The following is a 16,247-nucleotide window of genomic DNA, read 5'->3' on the forward strand; positions in this document are numbered from 1 at the left end:
CAGATTATAGCACTTTTCTGGTGATTTTCTGCTTAAGTACATTTATGGGCAAATGCCAGTTGCTCAAGAAACTTCAGTGGAATGCAGAGACTTTTTATTGTTTGCATCACCAGAGCCCTTTTCTCTCTCCTTCAGCTGTTTAACCCCTGCCAAGGCAGGACAGCTGGGTGCTCCGGACAGGGGGGCGCCCAGATGGGCACTGCACGGCCACCTCTGGGGGATGCTGGGCTCCGGCTGCACCCCTCACCCGCTCAGAGCAAGGGAATGGGATGAAGCTTTCAGGTCCTGTACCAGGATGGGAAGAACCCCACAGGTTATTCTCATTTAGGGATGCTTTCACTGCATGAAGCAGGAGCACCTCCCATAAGAGGACAGTCTGAGAGAGTTGGGGTTGTTCAGCCTGGAGAAGAGAAGGCTGCGAGGAGACCGTAGAGCAGCTTCCAATACTGAAAAGGGCTCCAGGAAAGCTGAGGAGGGGCTCTCGATCAGGGAGTGCAAGGAGGAATGATTTTCAGCTGAAAGAGGGGAGATTGAGACGAGATCTTAGGAAGAAATGTTTTCCTGTGAGGGTGGTGGGGCACTGGCCCAGGTTGCCCAGAGCAGTGGTGGCTGCCCCATCCCTGGATGTGTTCAAGGCCAGGTTGGATGGGGCTTGGAGCAACCTGATCCAGTGGGAGGTGTCCCTGCTCATGGCAGGGGAGTGGAACTGGATAGGCTTCATGGTACCTTGCAACCCAAACCATTCCATGATTTTATGAGTATTTCTACAGGAGAACAAGTTCCCTCGTGTCTCCTGCCTGGGCTTTCCTCAAGGAGCAGGGGCCAGGGAACCACGAACTTTCCTGCTCTCACCATTAGCCCCGTGTAATTGGACAAGCCCAGGGCTGGCAGCAGGAGCGGTGTGGCCGTGGCGGTCGTGGCAAAGGGGCCGGTGCTGGCGCAGGCGGCAGGCTCGCCTCCCAGCTGGCTCCAGCGAGCCCCCAAACAAGAGGCTGTCTGAAGCCACGAGTGCTCTATTGGCAGCAGATTCTCTGGCAGTTCCTCGGCGCTCTCCTTGCTGGTGGGCTGCGTTGCTGCCGTGCCAGGTGACTCACTTAACAGCTATTGAAATAATAAAAATAAATACGCCTGGTGGAAACGTAACCGGCTTCTCTGCTCGTTGAAGTGCTGGAAACTGACGTTTCCCATGTGCTCGTGGTGTGGTGAGAGTGGGGTTATCCTCAAGACTGGCACAGAAGGGATGCTCTTTTCCATCACGTCCAGCATTCTTCCCTCCAAACCTGCCTGATATTCGGTGCTGAACCACAGTCCCCGTTTTGCCAGCTGGAACTAGAGCAGAATAAAGTCAAGCAGCCAGCAACAGCAGTGGGCCCTTCTCCTCTTCTCCTTTCCCATCAGGAAAGTTCACCTGGGATGTGATGAGACATGAGCAGAGCTGTGGGCATCACAGGGTGGCAGCAGGATGCAGCCACAGTTTGGTCCTTTGCCCTCCATCTCCCACAGGAGGGATGGAAGGGGAGGGTAGCAGGGCAGGGACATCTCTCCCTGCCCACAGGCAGCATGGAGGGATGGAGGGAGGGCACAAAAACGAGTGAAAAAACACAAATAAGAGGTGCTCATCTGTACTTAAGTGCCAGATGACCTCATTTCAGAGTATTTTGGAATGCGAAACACAGAGCGACCTTGAAACAAAAATGAGAAAACTCCACCAAAATTCAGAACATGTTCCCTAAAGCTGGAGATGCAGTTCATCATCCCAAGCTGGCTGGCAAATGGAAAGCCTGCTGTGGCGTGGCATGCCAGGAAGGCTTGTTCTTCCAAACCTCAACACCACGTCTCCTCCGTGCTGCCAGATTACATGAGCCCTTTGAAACGTTCCATAAACATCACTGTGTAATTAAATGCTTACAGGATTTGCAGGCTCTTTGTTTCACGGTGGGGAACAGCTCCTTTAAAGCTCTCAAGGCTTAGCAGGTCAGCTTAACCCAAAGGGCTTTGGGTCCAAGAACAAACGGCCAACCTGGGCTGTGCAAGTCCACCCAGGCACCACTTACCCTGCAAGATGAAGCTGTTCCCAGCTCCCTGTCCCACAACAACTGATGATGCTGCACCTGCCACAGCACTCACAGGGTTCTCTGTTTGGAAGTCATGGTGAAAACAAGCTTTATGGGTTCAGGGGGGACCTTCGACCTTCACTGAGGGCTTGGGTTTTCTACTTGGCTGCCATGAGTTGCACACATCCACAGCAGGATGGAGGCAAACCTGAGGGCACAGCAGAAAAGCTGAGACCCCCCCTTCCTTTCCTCATCACAGACCTTCAGCCACTTACAATGTCACTTCAGCTGAGTAATAAGCAATTATGATTTAATTACTCCAATGCTCTTCAGCAGAATTCTCTGAATAATAGTAGTCATTTTTATGGCACCTCATTTATCCTTCCTTCTCTTCTGCGGGGTTTATCCTGCACTGCTGTGAGCCTCAACACTGCCAGCTACCAGAGCCAGTCACCTTGCCTCCTGCTCCTCCACGCCTTTGCTCTGCCCACCTCGACACCATGTGCTCCCCTCAACACTGTGTGCCGCGGCAGCGACGGCAGCGACGGCGGCTTTGCAGCCACACACATTCCCGTCCTGGAAACTCGCAGCTCAGCGAGAACGCGACAAGTGCTGCTAATTCATAAATATTTAACACCCAAATCTGCTGCCTCCTGATAGCTTTTTCCAGAGTTTCTATTCTAATACGTATTCCACCACCTTCCCCTCCCCACCGGCCCTCCATGGGTTTTTTTTTTCCCTTCCTCTTTGCTGGGCACTAATCCAAGTGCTGAGATGACTGTTTCACTTCCCTGCTGTCATCAGTTGTTTTTATCTTATCTGGACCGTGGATGCCAGTCAGCAACCCGCTGCGGTCTTTCCAGTTGAGTCCTGACCTCCGCAATCATCCTCAAGATGTCCTGTAACAAGCAGATACGGTTACTCAACTTGTCCATCAGCACTTCTGGAGAGGAGGGGAAAAAAAAAAATAGAGAAGAAAAGAGAAAATCCCCACAGAAGCCAGAGCTGACAGCTCAGGGTGGGGAGCTGCCGGGAGCACGGCGGCTCAGCGCCGGGCAGGCTGCCGGCGGAGGCTGGGCTGGGAATCTCACACCAGTGGGGTTAATGGTGGGGGTGATGCCGCACGAGGCCACGGGTGGGTGGTTCCCGTGGACCACTTGTCATCAAGGCACTGCACAGCATGGCCTCCAAACCAGGTTGAGGGACACTGCGGTGCAAGCATCCCAGTCTCAGGGGGATTGGGAGCAGGAGGAGGATGCTCTAGTGGGGATGCAGGAGGGTTGAGGGGGTCCCTGCTGCTCCCCAACCTGTTCAAGCTGCCTCTGGCATGGCTGTGGCATGGCTGCTCTGTGGTGGACACCCTTGCCCAGGTCACCCTGTTCAGAGCTCAGCCTGCTGCCCCAGCCTGCCTGGGCCTGAATCATACAAAGGTTTGGGTTGGAAGGGACGTTTGCAGGTCATCCAGTCCAGCCTCGTGCAGAAGCAAGGACAACTTTAACCAGATCAAGTTGCTCAAAGCCTCATCCAACCTGACCTTGAACACCCCCAGACACAGGGCATCCACCACTTCTGTGGGCAACCTATGCCAGCGCCTCATTACCCTAACAAGAAAATATTTGTTCCTTACATCAAGTCTAAATCTCCCCTCCTTTGGTTTAAAACCATTACTCCTTGTCCTGTCACAACAGGCCTTGCTAAAAAGTCTCTCACCAGATTCCCTGGAGCCCCTTTCAGTACTGGAAGCTGCTTTAAGGACTCCGCAGAGCCTTCTCTTTTCCAGGCTGAACAACCCCAACTCTCTCAGCCTGTCCTTGTATGGGAAGTGCTCCAGCCCTCGGATCATCTTCATGGCCTCCTCTGGACCTGCTCCAACAGCTCCATGACTGGAGGTTATCTCCTCCACCACAGCCTACTGTCAATCACATCCCCCTTTTTCCTTTCAGACTGCTGCTCCTTCCCTCCTTTGCAGCGCTTTGCATGCAGGGGCACCCACAGACTGCTCCGGCTGCCAGTAGAGGGGAGGAACGTTCATCTAGGAGAACAGAAGGCCAAGGCTGTTTCCCGACCTGCAAGATGCCAGCACCACCTGGATGTGGGGGACAAGGACTGGCAGATCCCGGCGAACGCAGCAGGCATCACAGGGCGTTCAGCCTGAACTCTGGCCGAGTGCTAAGGAGGAACTGGAGAGCATCCCATGCTCTGCTGCTCTTAATCAGCAAAGGGGAAATGTGCAAAGAGCCACACAGAGCAACAAGCACCACCAAGACACCACCTCTCTGCTCTCCAGAGCCTTTCCTTCTCACCATCCCAGAAATGGGCGGTTTGTACATCATTTCCCAGACATCTCAAACACTCAGGAAAGGGAGCTTTGTCCTCCGGAGCAGGAACTTAGATCTGGGGACTAAAAACCTTGTTTTCTATGGTGTCTGGACTCCTGGGGAGATTCAATGCCTGTCCTCCCTTGCCCAGACCCCCAGGACTGAGGCCACTCTGCAGACGAGCCCTTGGGAGCGAGCTCACCCTTCCCCGTACCTCAGTGGCATTCAGAAGAGCAGCAGCAATGAGCTCATCACTCTGACCTAGAAAAGAGCTCCTGCAGGCAGCGTGTCTCCAACTATTTTGGGACACATTCTCCTGCAGGTTGGACCCCTGCATGCTGGGTGCCTTGTGGGGCCAGCCCTGAACCTGGCGCAGCAGCTGAGCTAAGGAAACGCACGCAGCACCACAGAAGAGGGACACTAGCTGGCTGGATGCAAAAAACAACAGCAAGGCTTCACTCCTCCCATCTTGCAGGGCAGCCAGCAGCAGAGCGAGCACAAGAAGTGGAGGGAGGTCTGGATGATGCTCATTTGCTCCCTGCCCAGCCTGAGCTTCTTCAGAGCCAGCTGCTGCATCCAGACCATTGTCCTTCACCACAGCCTCATCCCCTTCCTGGCTCTGGGCTCCAGCATCTCGCAGCACCGATTTCCAGTTAATTCATCAGTTTAATAGTGGCATCATCAAGAAGGGCAAAGCAAGGCTAGCACTGAGCCAGCTCAACTTTATATACATATCACTCAGAGTAAAAATGTCATGTAAGATTTACTCAACATGCGTTCTATCAAAGTGCTCAAGTGCTGAAGTAAAAGGGCTTTTAGTTACAGCAGATTGAAGGAGGTGGCATGTGGGGAAGGAGAAAAGAACGGATGGATTTTAGCTCTGCCAGAAGCTCTTGTTGCTTTTGCATCAACATCTTTATTTTCTAAGAGAGGATTTAAGACCTTGTTGTGTATAAACAACCGAGACTGGAGTAACTCGAACGGTGAGGAACTGTAAAAGGTTATACTGAAAAATGCTATTAGTCTGCATGAAATAAGATTCTTCCTAGAAACATGACACTGAACATTTAAGGGAGGGGGAGGAATAGCTGTAAAACGGCTATAGAAAAGGGGTTACAAATTAAATATAATAAAAAGAATCCTTTTTGAATGAGATCTTAATTTAACCTCAACGTCATGACCATATATTTCAGGAAATTAATCCCTCAGCCTCCAATAAATCCAAAGTATAACACAACCACTTATGGTTCAGCAATGAGCCATTAGCATGGGCTGCAGAATCCTGCGAACCCACCAAAGCCATCATTTAGGAATGCGCTGGATTAGACGGCTCTAACGCAGCTCAGTGGCAAGCAAGGCTGCCCAGGGCACAGACCACGTCAAGGACCAGCACCTCGGTCCTAGGGCTCTGCTGTCTTCTTGTTCTGCCCCATCCCATCACTGCTGGGACATGGTTCCTGAGCAACTACCTCGCTCCTTGCCTGCAGGAATAACCTGGGAGGGGCTGTGGGGAGGGAGGTATCCTCAGTCAGTGCTGGACCCCAGAGGAAAGCCCTGCAGGGCAGTGGATGCTGCTCTGCCAGTGCTGTGCAGGGCTCTCAGCTTCCACAAACACAGCATCCATTCAGGGCTGGGTTTGTGATGCTTTCAAAACAAAATAATTGAGGACAACAGTGCAAGTGTAACCTTCCTCCAGAGCCTTTCCGAGCCCTCTCCGCTTCACCGCATGCGTTGCCAGCTTGGCACCAGGTTCTCCTACATATGCCCCACAATGAGAAAAGTAACTTCTAATGAGTCAAGACTGTAACCTTGCTCTGAGAGCGAACATATGCCACCGCAGCTCCCTTGGCAAAGGCACTTGGAGCCGGTTGTTGGCACTTCAATGAGAGCTATTCCCATGCAGGCTGCAGACACTTTGGGGCTCTTGATAAGAAACACGTAGACCAGGTGAAGAGCACTGAAGCTTTGCAAGCTTCAAAGGACCTGCTGGCAGAGCCTGCTGCGCATCCCTGCTTTATGTCAGAAGCAGCCAGGCGTGTGAGCAGCCAGATTCCTCTTAGGGAAAAGTCCCTGCAAACTGTTAAGGATGTTGTAGAGCAAGAAGAGATTTGGGTGGTAAAAGACATTGTTACAAACACCAGACGCCCCATGCATTTAGATGGGTTGATAAAATCAAGAGAGTTCATGGATGCAGAGAGCTGCAAAGCCTCCACCCTCTTCCCAGCTTTGCTTTCCATACAGAAAAAAGCAGCAGTAGTGGGAATGTGTCCATCCTGATGGACACATCTGTGCAGAGTCAGCCCAGAGCTGGTCGAGCTAGAAAATGCCTTTTTGATAGGGGAAAAAAGAAGTTCCCCGTCCAAAAGCCTTTTTGTCAACCATGTAAGTTTAGGGCAAAAACCCAACAGTAATTCCAAAAGCATCACTGGAAAAAAAAGGCAAAAGTGCAATTTTTGATGGGGAAATCACAAACAGAGAGACAGGATCTTCCACTGTCTCCTCTATGCACCCCAGCAAACCCCTTTCACAAAGTACAACCCATCTCCAGGATGGCTGACCCACCACGGGGCCAATGGGAGCCAGGTGACCACCACATCAACCCCCCTCCAGCACAAAGCATCCTCCATTGAGAGAGGAATCTCCGATCTGTGACTACACAAGGGGTTTCCCACCTGCAAAAGCTGCCTGCAGTTGGAGAAGGCACGAGGTGGGAACACAGGGTGCTCTGCTTTCTCATCAACCACCGAAGTTCTCATTTATTGCACAGTCCTGTTCCCAAATCGCTCGCTTGGTTCTCGCTGAAGCGGATGCTGTGGTTTTCTCATCTGAAATAAATTGCGCAACAAACTCAGCCCGGCGTTGAGAAGCATTAGCTAAAGCAAAGCAGCTCGAACAGTGCCGGTCCTGGACGTCCCACTGGGAGCCTTTCAATTGATGGAGCTACAAGAGATGAAATATTCAGTAGGATTAAGAATTTGGAGGAGGTGGAAATCAAAGTGGAAAAGAAAACAAGTAAAAACAGCTTAATCTAGCCTTCTAGCGCTAATTGTCACTGGGATTCAGGCTAAAACAAACACAACAAAACGAGCTGCCAATTTGAAAGGGGAAGGAAGAGGACTAAGAGGATTCCCATCACATCGAAAGCAACCTTTTTATCTCCACATGTCCCCAGCCAGCAATGGGCAGGGGCCAGGAGGCAGGGACCACCCCATCCCTCCTGCCATCGCTGCTGTCCATGTGGGCAGCGTGTCCCAGCCATGTGAGCAGGATCCATCCTTCCCCCATGGACAGCAATGCCTTTAGCAAAGGTGCCACCATAAGTGCCCCCAGGACCCCTCGGGCACAGCCCGGGATCTGCAGAGCCCTCTCATCTCTTGCAGCTTTTGTGCAGGAGAAGCAGAGCCCAACACGTTGCCCTGACGCTGATGGGGCTGAGTCGCAGGAGAGGCAGATTATCTTACAGCCGAAGCGAGTTATCCAACACTACAATTTAAGTTGACAATTACATGGTAACCGACTTGCACACAAAGAGAGGCTCTGGAAGTATTCCCAGAATACAGAAGTCTGACAGTATCCACCCAATTTGTTGCAACAACAAAGAATACTGGAATATGTCCTTTCATTTGGCAGAGGAAGATCTTATTTTTTTAGGCTAGGTGGAGAAATTTAGCCTGCTATTTAAGGCGCATGTTGTGCTTTGAGAGTGACAAGCCAAGAGTTTCACTAGAAAGCCAAACTCAAACACAAATTGCATCCTGCCACCCAAGAAACTGAATTGCACCAAGAAAAGAAATTAGTGGGGCCGCATCTGTTGTTCAGGCCTGCATTCGAGTCTTGGGAAGACAGAACTGGGGGCCTCTTGGAGATCCCTTCCACATTCCCACTCTTTGCACTAGCTCCCTGAAAAACAACACCTCAGCAAGCATCTTCCTTTTTTTAAACACCCCCTTCATGGATCGTTGGCAGGTTTTTGTGCTGCTGGAACAGACCCAATGCGGCAGCTGAGAGAACCATCCCATTTCACTCTCCCAGGCTACTCAGAACCTCCCCAGTGCCCCCAGCTGACTGGTTTGCAGGTTCCAACTCAGGAGTCAAGAAAGCCATGATGTGGCCATTTATCCTGCAAGCATCAAGAAACCGGAGTGTCCAGCTCGTGTGGGGAGGTAGAGAGCCAGGAGTGACGGCACAGCACCGTCTGTGGGAATTAAGCTGAAGAGAGGAGATTTAGATGAGATCTTAGGATGAAATATTTTCCTGTGAGAGTGAGGAGGCCCTGGCCCAGGTTGCCCAGAGCGGTGGTGGCTGCCCCATCCCTGGAGATGTTCAAGGCCAGGTTGGATGGGGCTTTGAGCAACCTGATCCATAAGAAAAACATGGAGGAATTAAGACTTCGTACTCCTAGCATAGACATAGAATCACAGAACCATGGAATGGTTTGGGTTGGAAGAGAACTTAAAGCCCATTCAACTCCACCCCCTGCCATGGGCATGGACACCTCCCCCTGGATCAGGCTGCTCAAAGCCTCGTCCAGCCTGGCCTTGAACACCTCCAGGGATGGTCCCTCTGGATTGTATTCCTTCCCTCCACCACATCAACCATGCCACATAGCTTGGTGTCACTGGCAAACTTGCTGAGGGCCACCCAATCCCAGTGTCACTGTCCCACATAGCTAAGGGGACTTCTCTGTGTTACCCCACCTGGTGCTGGCTGTGTGGAGCAACGCTGGGATGCTGGCAGCCCCAGGGCACTCCCACATCACCAAGCTCTTTGGCCTCTTTCTAAGGGTTCCATTAAAAGGTGAGAGACACAGGTATTTCTCGGGATGTTTTTTTTTCTTGTGGTCCTGCTTCTGGTGGAAATTAGTCAGCTTTCCAGAGGAGAAACCTCCAGCCATAGCCACAGTTCTGAACCGGCTCATCACTGCCACCATTCCACAAACCACTTCCTTCCAGGTTACTGGCAGCGGGTCCCAGAGTGCGATTAAAGAGCAGGAGCATGGCTGGTGATGAGGAGCGGTGCATCCCCAACCCTGCACTTTGGTGCCAGCAGGCAGGTCAGGCACGGGGGGGGGGGGTTGCAAGATGTGGGTGCGCGAAGCAGGGTGTGAGAGAGGAAGCAGAGAGGTGTGAGGTTATGACTCCACTGTGGGCAGACACAGAGAAGACCCAACCCAAACCCACAGGACTGAGCTCATCAGGATTTTGGTCACATCAGCCCCAGTCCAGCACTGGGGTAACCACAGATCCCACGCCTGCTCCATTGGCAGCCCAGGCAGAACCAGCTCACGCCTGCCTGTGCAGGCAGCAGAGTCCGCAACACAGGAGATACCTTTCCTGGGGGGGTGGGGGGTGTTATAGCTCTACAGATCTGCTTGGGCAAGCTTAGAGGAACTGAGGGACAGCTGAGCCACCACAGGTATCTGACTGTAGCTCTGCTGCCTTCCCTTCCATCTCATAGTACTGAAGATGCTGAACTTCTGCACACGGACAGGTAGTGGCCTTGGAGCAGGCAGAGCCCAGCGTGCAGCACATGCAGCAGCACCAACCACCTGGATTGTGCCAGCATGCTTTCAGCAAGGAGCTCTGAGCAGACACTAACCCAGCAGTATCACACTTGTGCTCCTCGTTTTTCCCTGCAGAAACAAAACCTGGGCTCACACAAACAGGATTTTGGGTGCAGAAGGTGTGGATGAATACAAGGGATGGCACGGCACTGGCAGAGGAGTCGTGAGTTGTGGCTGCCCCAGACACAGCCAGCCAGACATTTGCTTCCAAAATGAACATTTTCACAAGGACTCGCTCTGGACAGGAATGTGCAGCACTCTGCTCTATTTTGTCAGCTGGTGGTTTAGCAAACTGCCGCCCCACTGCTGCTCTCATCTCATATCTTTCCCTTCCCCTTCCTCCCCACCCCACGCCTGCCCTGCTCCCCATCTCCAAAACCTTCCCACCTGGCAGAGGCAAAGCCCAAATCTCAACCACTCCACCACAGGTACTTTGTGAAAGCTCGGGATGAAAAATTCAGAGCAGAGAAAAGAAAAAGGAGAAGAGCTTGAGGGATGCTCAGAGGAAACTGACAGCAGAGGGGGAGGAAGCCGGTGAGTTTGCCCAGCTTGCTGCTGTAGAAATGGCACCAGGCTGAGCGTGTGAACCACCCACAATGAGCACAACCCCGGAGCTGAGGTGGAAGTCACGGCAGCCAGGAGGGATGCAGAACTGCGATGCTGGCAAAACCCTCCTCTGAGTTTCACAGGGGCCAGGAGAGGTAGGTGTGGGCTCAGCACTCCTGGGCTGCTGCAACGGTGCAGCAAATGCCTGTGCAGTATGGGAGGGAAATGAAACAACTTCACCCTTTTCAACAACCACCTTCCCCCTTCAGCCCCGAATCACCGCAGCACCGTAAGGACGCTGGCAGAGCCTGCAGCCACCAGCTGCCCCAGCATCACCAGTGGCTCCTGCCCAGGACCCAACCCTACATGGGGCACACCCATGAGAGGCAGGACCAAGTACCCAGTGGGACAGCGAGTGCATCAGCGCCCAGATGACTTTCTCAAATTACACAACAGAAACCACCTTTAATCCAGTGAGCCCTTAAGTGGCCACAGACCGGATCACCTCCCACGCTGCAGTCCCAAGAGAGTGCAGCACTCTGTCCCCATGTCACTGTCCCCCTGAGCTCATTGTCCAGGGCTCACAGCAGAGGGGAGAAGCAGAACCTGCTTCTCCTGCAGGAGCATGGACCACCTGCACCCACTGGCAGCCAGGGAGTGGGTGGCAGCGAGAGCATCACTGCCTGCCAGGGCCACTGCCAGCTGTCCCACCACAGAGTTTGGTTTCTGTAGAGAGGATCTCAGCTTGAAGGGGCAGGAGGAAAAAGACCCCCCCAAAAAGCCAGAAAAAAAAGAAGCCATGGCCACATCCTGCCTTAACCTGTCACTCGTGATGTGTTATTTGCTGACAAGGATGCACGAGGAGCGGTGCTGGGGGCGGGAACTCTCCTCCCCTTGCCAAGTAACACTTCAGCTATGAGTCAATTGACTGAAGCCACAAATCCATTTGCCTGTGAGTACAAAAACCACAGCAACTCATACTGCTTCCCAGGACCACGTGTGCCACGACCTGCCTGCTGCTTCACCCCATTGCGGAGGCGCTCGCTGCCTAGTGGGACAGGCTGCAAGAACCCCCGTGAGCCGACCCCAGCGCTCCCCTAGAATGGGACCCTGGGGCAGGCTGTGAAGGGGCTGAGCCCTCCCAGTACCCGGCTGCATTGCTACATGCAAGTCAGGAGAAGGGGAAAACAGTGCTGGGTGGGGGATGTGGGGATGAGGGGGCTGCATTGCCACAAGGAAGTCAGAAGAGGAAGACTGTGCTGGGTGCCATCCACCCCTTCCCATGTTATTTGCCCCCAGCATCCCAATTTTGCAGCCTGGACTCCCTGGTCCATCACTGTGCAGCACCACAGAGCAATGTCTGTGCGGAGCATCAGCCATGCCCAGGCACTGGCCGCAGCCCCCACCCACACCCGCTGGAAGGAGATCGGGCACAGGACAGGGTTGGACCCTTTACCTGATGTGGGGCTGGGAGGGGTGGAGGCTGGGACCGGGTAAGTCTCCTCCTATGTGGCTTTTGGAAAGCCTGGTGCTTTTCCCCTGTGGGTTAATAAACACTCGACGTGGGTGGCTTGTGACTCACGAGCTCTGTTGCAGAGTGCTACAGGTGCTGATTGCAAGGAGAGAGCCAGCAATTAAGCACTAGAAGAGGGAAAGAAAACACCAAGCAATTAGAAGCTGCAACCATGAGCCAGCTGGGACCCTGCGGGAGGTGCTGAGCACCCTTGGAATGGTGCTGGGGTCTCCGCTTGCTTCCTCCACGAAACACCCATGACAACAAACAGCCACAGCACCGCACACCCGCCCTGGGCCACCCTTCGTCACCCACCGGGTGATGCTGTGGGGCGTGAGTGGCACAGAGGGCTGTTCATGGGGCACCAGAACCACTTCATCACCACATCCAAACCAGGTGGTTTGGTGGCTTTGCCCCCATCTCTTGCTCCCAGGAAATCTCCCCACAGCCATATAGAGCAGGGCAGCCCTGGAGCGGGTCTGGGTGGCTTTGGGCATCACAGACATCCCAGGTCCAAGTGCCAGCACAGCAAAGCATCCCCTAACAAACACATGGTAGTTGTGGGAAAGGCTCAGAGACCACACGTGCACCATGCACCCTCCCTCCAGACTGCACAAGGAGGGAAAATAACCCCGGGTGCTGCTCAGTGATGCAGCGCCAAGTGCCCCCGCACAGCCCCGGGCACGCACCCGCTCCCTGCCCGCAGCCGGGACGGCGCAGCCTCCCCCAGACAGGGCCCAGGGTTCACACGATGCAGCTTCTCCTCCCTACAAGCCAAGGTTATGCTCTGCAGCTCAATTAGCAGGAGAAAAACAATTACGTGGTAGGAAAACATGTGAGAGAAACAGCAAAGTGTGTATCTGGCGGGAGATGTTATCTGTGAAGCAAAATTGTACTCTCCGGAGCTTTGACAGGTTTTGAGTGTTTTATTGTGGCACTACATCACCAGGAAAAAACCCACACTGCCAGGCAAAGCCACATCCCTGCAATCAGAGATACCACTTCTTCCCACCTCTGCTGTAAAACCAGAGCTGCCAAGCTCGCTCACCGCCAGCCCCACCTCCTGCTCAGCACCTTCCTCATCGCTCGCTCAGCATCCTCCCCACCTCCTGCTCAGCACCCTTCCCACTTCCCTCTCCACACCTGCCCCATCTCCCAGGACAAAACAAGGACCAGGACTAGCAGCTTCATAGCCAAGAGATCACAGCAGGAACAAATGACTGGAGAAGTCCAAGCACCTGCTGGTCTTACTGTCAAAATTCCCATCTCCGAAGCTGTTTACATGACCAGGGCCGGTCCCTGCTCCCGGCAGGTCACTACACACCTGACCACTCTATCAAAGGCAAAGAAAGGTCTTGGCTCAGCCGTGTTAATTCCTCATCAGGGCCATTTCCCTGGCAAGCACCTTGCAGAGGTGCCTGACCACTGGTCCTGAGGCCCACCAGGGCCCAGCATGGAGCAGGGGTTTGGGGACAGCACAGGGAGCCCCCGTGTCCCAGTGTCCCCCAAAGCCAGGCTGCGAGCAGCACTACCCTCGCTCCTGAGCCAAGTGGTCTGAAGCAGGTGGTCAGCCAGAACTGAGGGGCAAAACAAGATACAAACAGCAGGAACAGCCCAGTTGGTAGAGGCTGGGATGCTTGCTAACCACGCACCCTCAAATCAAGGCTGAGAGCCCTAGAGGTGGGCTCCTGCCCCATTGCAATTCTGGGATGTACCCCCCAGCCTTTCCACTCCAAACCTCCTCACAGCAGAGATTTCGCTGTGTAGACCAGCAGCAAACAAACCCATTTCAAAGAGGCCACCAGCACCTCCAGGGCAGGAATACTCACCACCCAGGTTTTTTATTAAAGCAGAGGCTCTGGGAACAGCCACGTGCACGCTATCCCTGCTAAGGATTTTGCTCTTGGCTGCAGGTAATAAACTGTGCCCCAAGTTGGCTCAGCAGGAGCAGCACCCGCTTCAAAACCAAGGCTGCGCTGGCATTCATCAACAACAGCGCTGCCTCGAGGAGCCTCTCCCCTTCCTCCCACCTCCCTTTTTCTGTGTTAACCTTTTTGGCTCCTTTATTAAAGCAACCGAACAGTTTAGACTTCTTTTTTTCCTCCCCCCCCCCCCTTTCTCCTGTGTGGTTCTCGCTGTAATCTGCCTTGAATATTTGATGTGGAATCCCTTGTGAGACCAAGAAATGTTTTTATGGGCGCTGGAGGAAAACTCTCACAAAGCAGAAGTGGTAATGAGTACCCCTGAGTACCCTCTCGCTTTCACAACTGCCTCTGTTTAAAAATGAGCAGAAGTCGGGCAAGCGGTTCTCATCGGGGAGCAGAGCAGCCTCTCGCCCCCAGCAATGCTTTCCCTTCCAGTAGCTCCGTACAGTCAAGAAACACTTGTTTATTCCAATTGAAGCTGACACCAGCAGCGGTCCAGCCCAAGCAGAGGAGCTCATGTGTGTCCTGTTTTATTTCCAACTCAGATTAACAGCACCTCTTCAATTCCTAATGGCCCATTCTGGGATTTGCAGGCAGTGTTCAAACAACGGTACAGGCTGCGTCTCTGCCTGTCCCTCTGCTCATGTATCCCCTCTGCGACCAACAGCATGATTTTGCACGACGCAAGAGCTCTCATCCCAATTACATTGGATGAATTCACAGGAAGCTTTTCATTGCACACACACATGCTTTTTTTTTTTTTCATATCCAAGTCTTTTAATTTAACACAGCAGACACCATCTCTTTCCTTTTCAAAGGCAAAATATTCCCTTTCATTTCCAGACCCCTGTACATCATAACCCAGAGCAAACTCCGCGCAGAGCTGCACAGCGACGCTATGGCTCAGTGTCAGAATAAATAGCTTTGAGAAGTCCTGGAAGGATCTCTGCTCACCTCAAAAGGATTTTGCCCCCAAAGCACACACCTGCAGGGCATCCAGCCAGGCTGGCAGTGGGACGAGGAGCTTCTCCGCACACAGAGAGCCAAGAGCAGGGCTTTGGCAGGGCAGTGGGGGCGAAGGCTTGGGGCAGCTGAAGTGCTGCGGGTGCCTGTGCCGCCCTGTGCCTGCAGCACCCAGCAGGGCTGGCTGCCTCGCAGCAAGCTGCCTGATAACAGGATCAAACAGAAAACAGCCTCTTGGATCCTCCGAGAGCAGCAGGATCCTGCTTCACCTGGGAGCCTGATGGAAATGGCTGAGCAGCAGATGTTTTCCAAGGCCACGGCTCATTCCCAGGGGCCATTGCAAACCAGCCATAAAGTGGAAGGAGAGACAAATCCATGGGACAAATGAGGCCTCACTGGTGTCTTGCCAAAGCCTTCTCCATGCTGCCTGTAGAAAGAGCTGGAGCCAGGGCTCGGTGCTCACAGAGCCGAGGCTTTGCAGGCAGTGCTTGGCGGCGAGCGCTTGGCTGAGCCCAGCACTGCAAGGACCAGGGGTCCATTTTGGAGGCAGAGGGTTTGACTGCTTTGGTGAGGCCTAACCAGCGGATTAGTGCAGCTTGGGCAGGGCTGGGGAATCTCCCAAAGCTGCTGGGGCTTTGTGTCTGAATACCCTGGGCAACTTCTCCTTCCTGTGCCTCTGGGCTGCCATACATAATCCCTCACCCATGCAAGACCCACAGCCCAACCCGACGGCGGAATTATCTGCCTGGTCCTGCCCAAAGCAGAGCTGTTGCTGTGCAGAGGCTCTTTGCAGGCGACCGGCTGGCAGGAGAAAGCACCCACAGGGTGCCCTCAGCAAGGGCTCTCCCATCACTGCATCTCCTGCAGAGATGCCGTGGGGAGCAGGGTCAGGATTTGGCCCAGGAGGCTGCAGCACCTCATAGGCTTTTGTGCAAAGGCTCCTGAGCCACATCCCACATCAAGCATAGCAGCAGCCCCCTCTCTGCCAGCAGCCCCTCTGTTTGCTCCATGGACCAGCCCAATGCACGTTGCTGGAAGGAGTGAGAGCGAGGATCAGCCGGGCTCTCAGACGAACCAGCGCATTGTAGCAACTTGGGAAAGGGATTTGGTTTCCCCCTGGGCTTGCTCCCATCCCCACACTGCCGTGCTGCAGTAGGATCAGAGAACACTATTAAAATAGTGTCATGTTACCTATCAATAATAAATGACCAGAATAAATTCACTGCTCTCTGCTTAATAACCCTGCTGGATTTCCATTTAAATATCTGCAGAGAAATGAGTCCTCGTTCAATGAGCCTTTCAGATGAATGCAAGTGCTTCGTTTGCAGAGAGGCGGCCCAGGAGAACCCTAGCCCAACTTTTAAT

At 53.4% G+C, this 16,247-nt stretch overlaps 1 long non-coding RNA gene across 10 annotated transcripts in view; it reads right to left on the reverse strand.

The window, feature by feature from the left end:
• Positions 1–16,247, reverse strand: part of LOC128853354 (uncharacterized) — an 80,795-nt gene that overhangs the window by 29,642 nt on the left and 34,906 nt on the right. For 6 of the 10 annotated variants that reach the window (XR_008451837.1, XR_008451841.1, XR_008451844.1 and 3 more), the window contains 2 exons: positions 7,045–7,197; positions 2,055–2,953 (listed from right to left, as the gene is read on the reverse strand). The exons of 1 other annotated variant lie outside the window; for it this stretch is intronic. This is a non-coding gene — a long non-coding RNA (uncharacterized LOC128853354). Of the gene's footprint in view, positions 1–2,054; positions 2,954–7,044; positions 7,198–11,937; positions 12,123–16,247 lie in introns of all 10 variants that reach the window. 3 more of the 10 variants (XR_008451839.1, XR_008451842.1, XR_008451840.1) reach the window with 3 other exon arrangements.

This window comes from Cuculus canorus, chromosome 12, assembly GCF_017976375.1.
Source record: "Cuculus canorus isolate bCucCan1 chromosome 12, bCucCan1.pri, whole genome shotgun sequence".
NCBI lineage: Eukaryota > Metazoa > Chordata > Aves > Cuculiformes > Cuculidae > Cuculus > Cuculus canorus.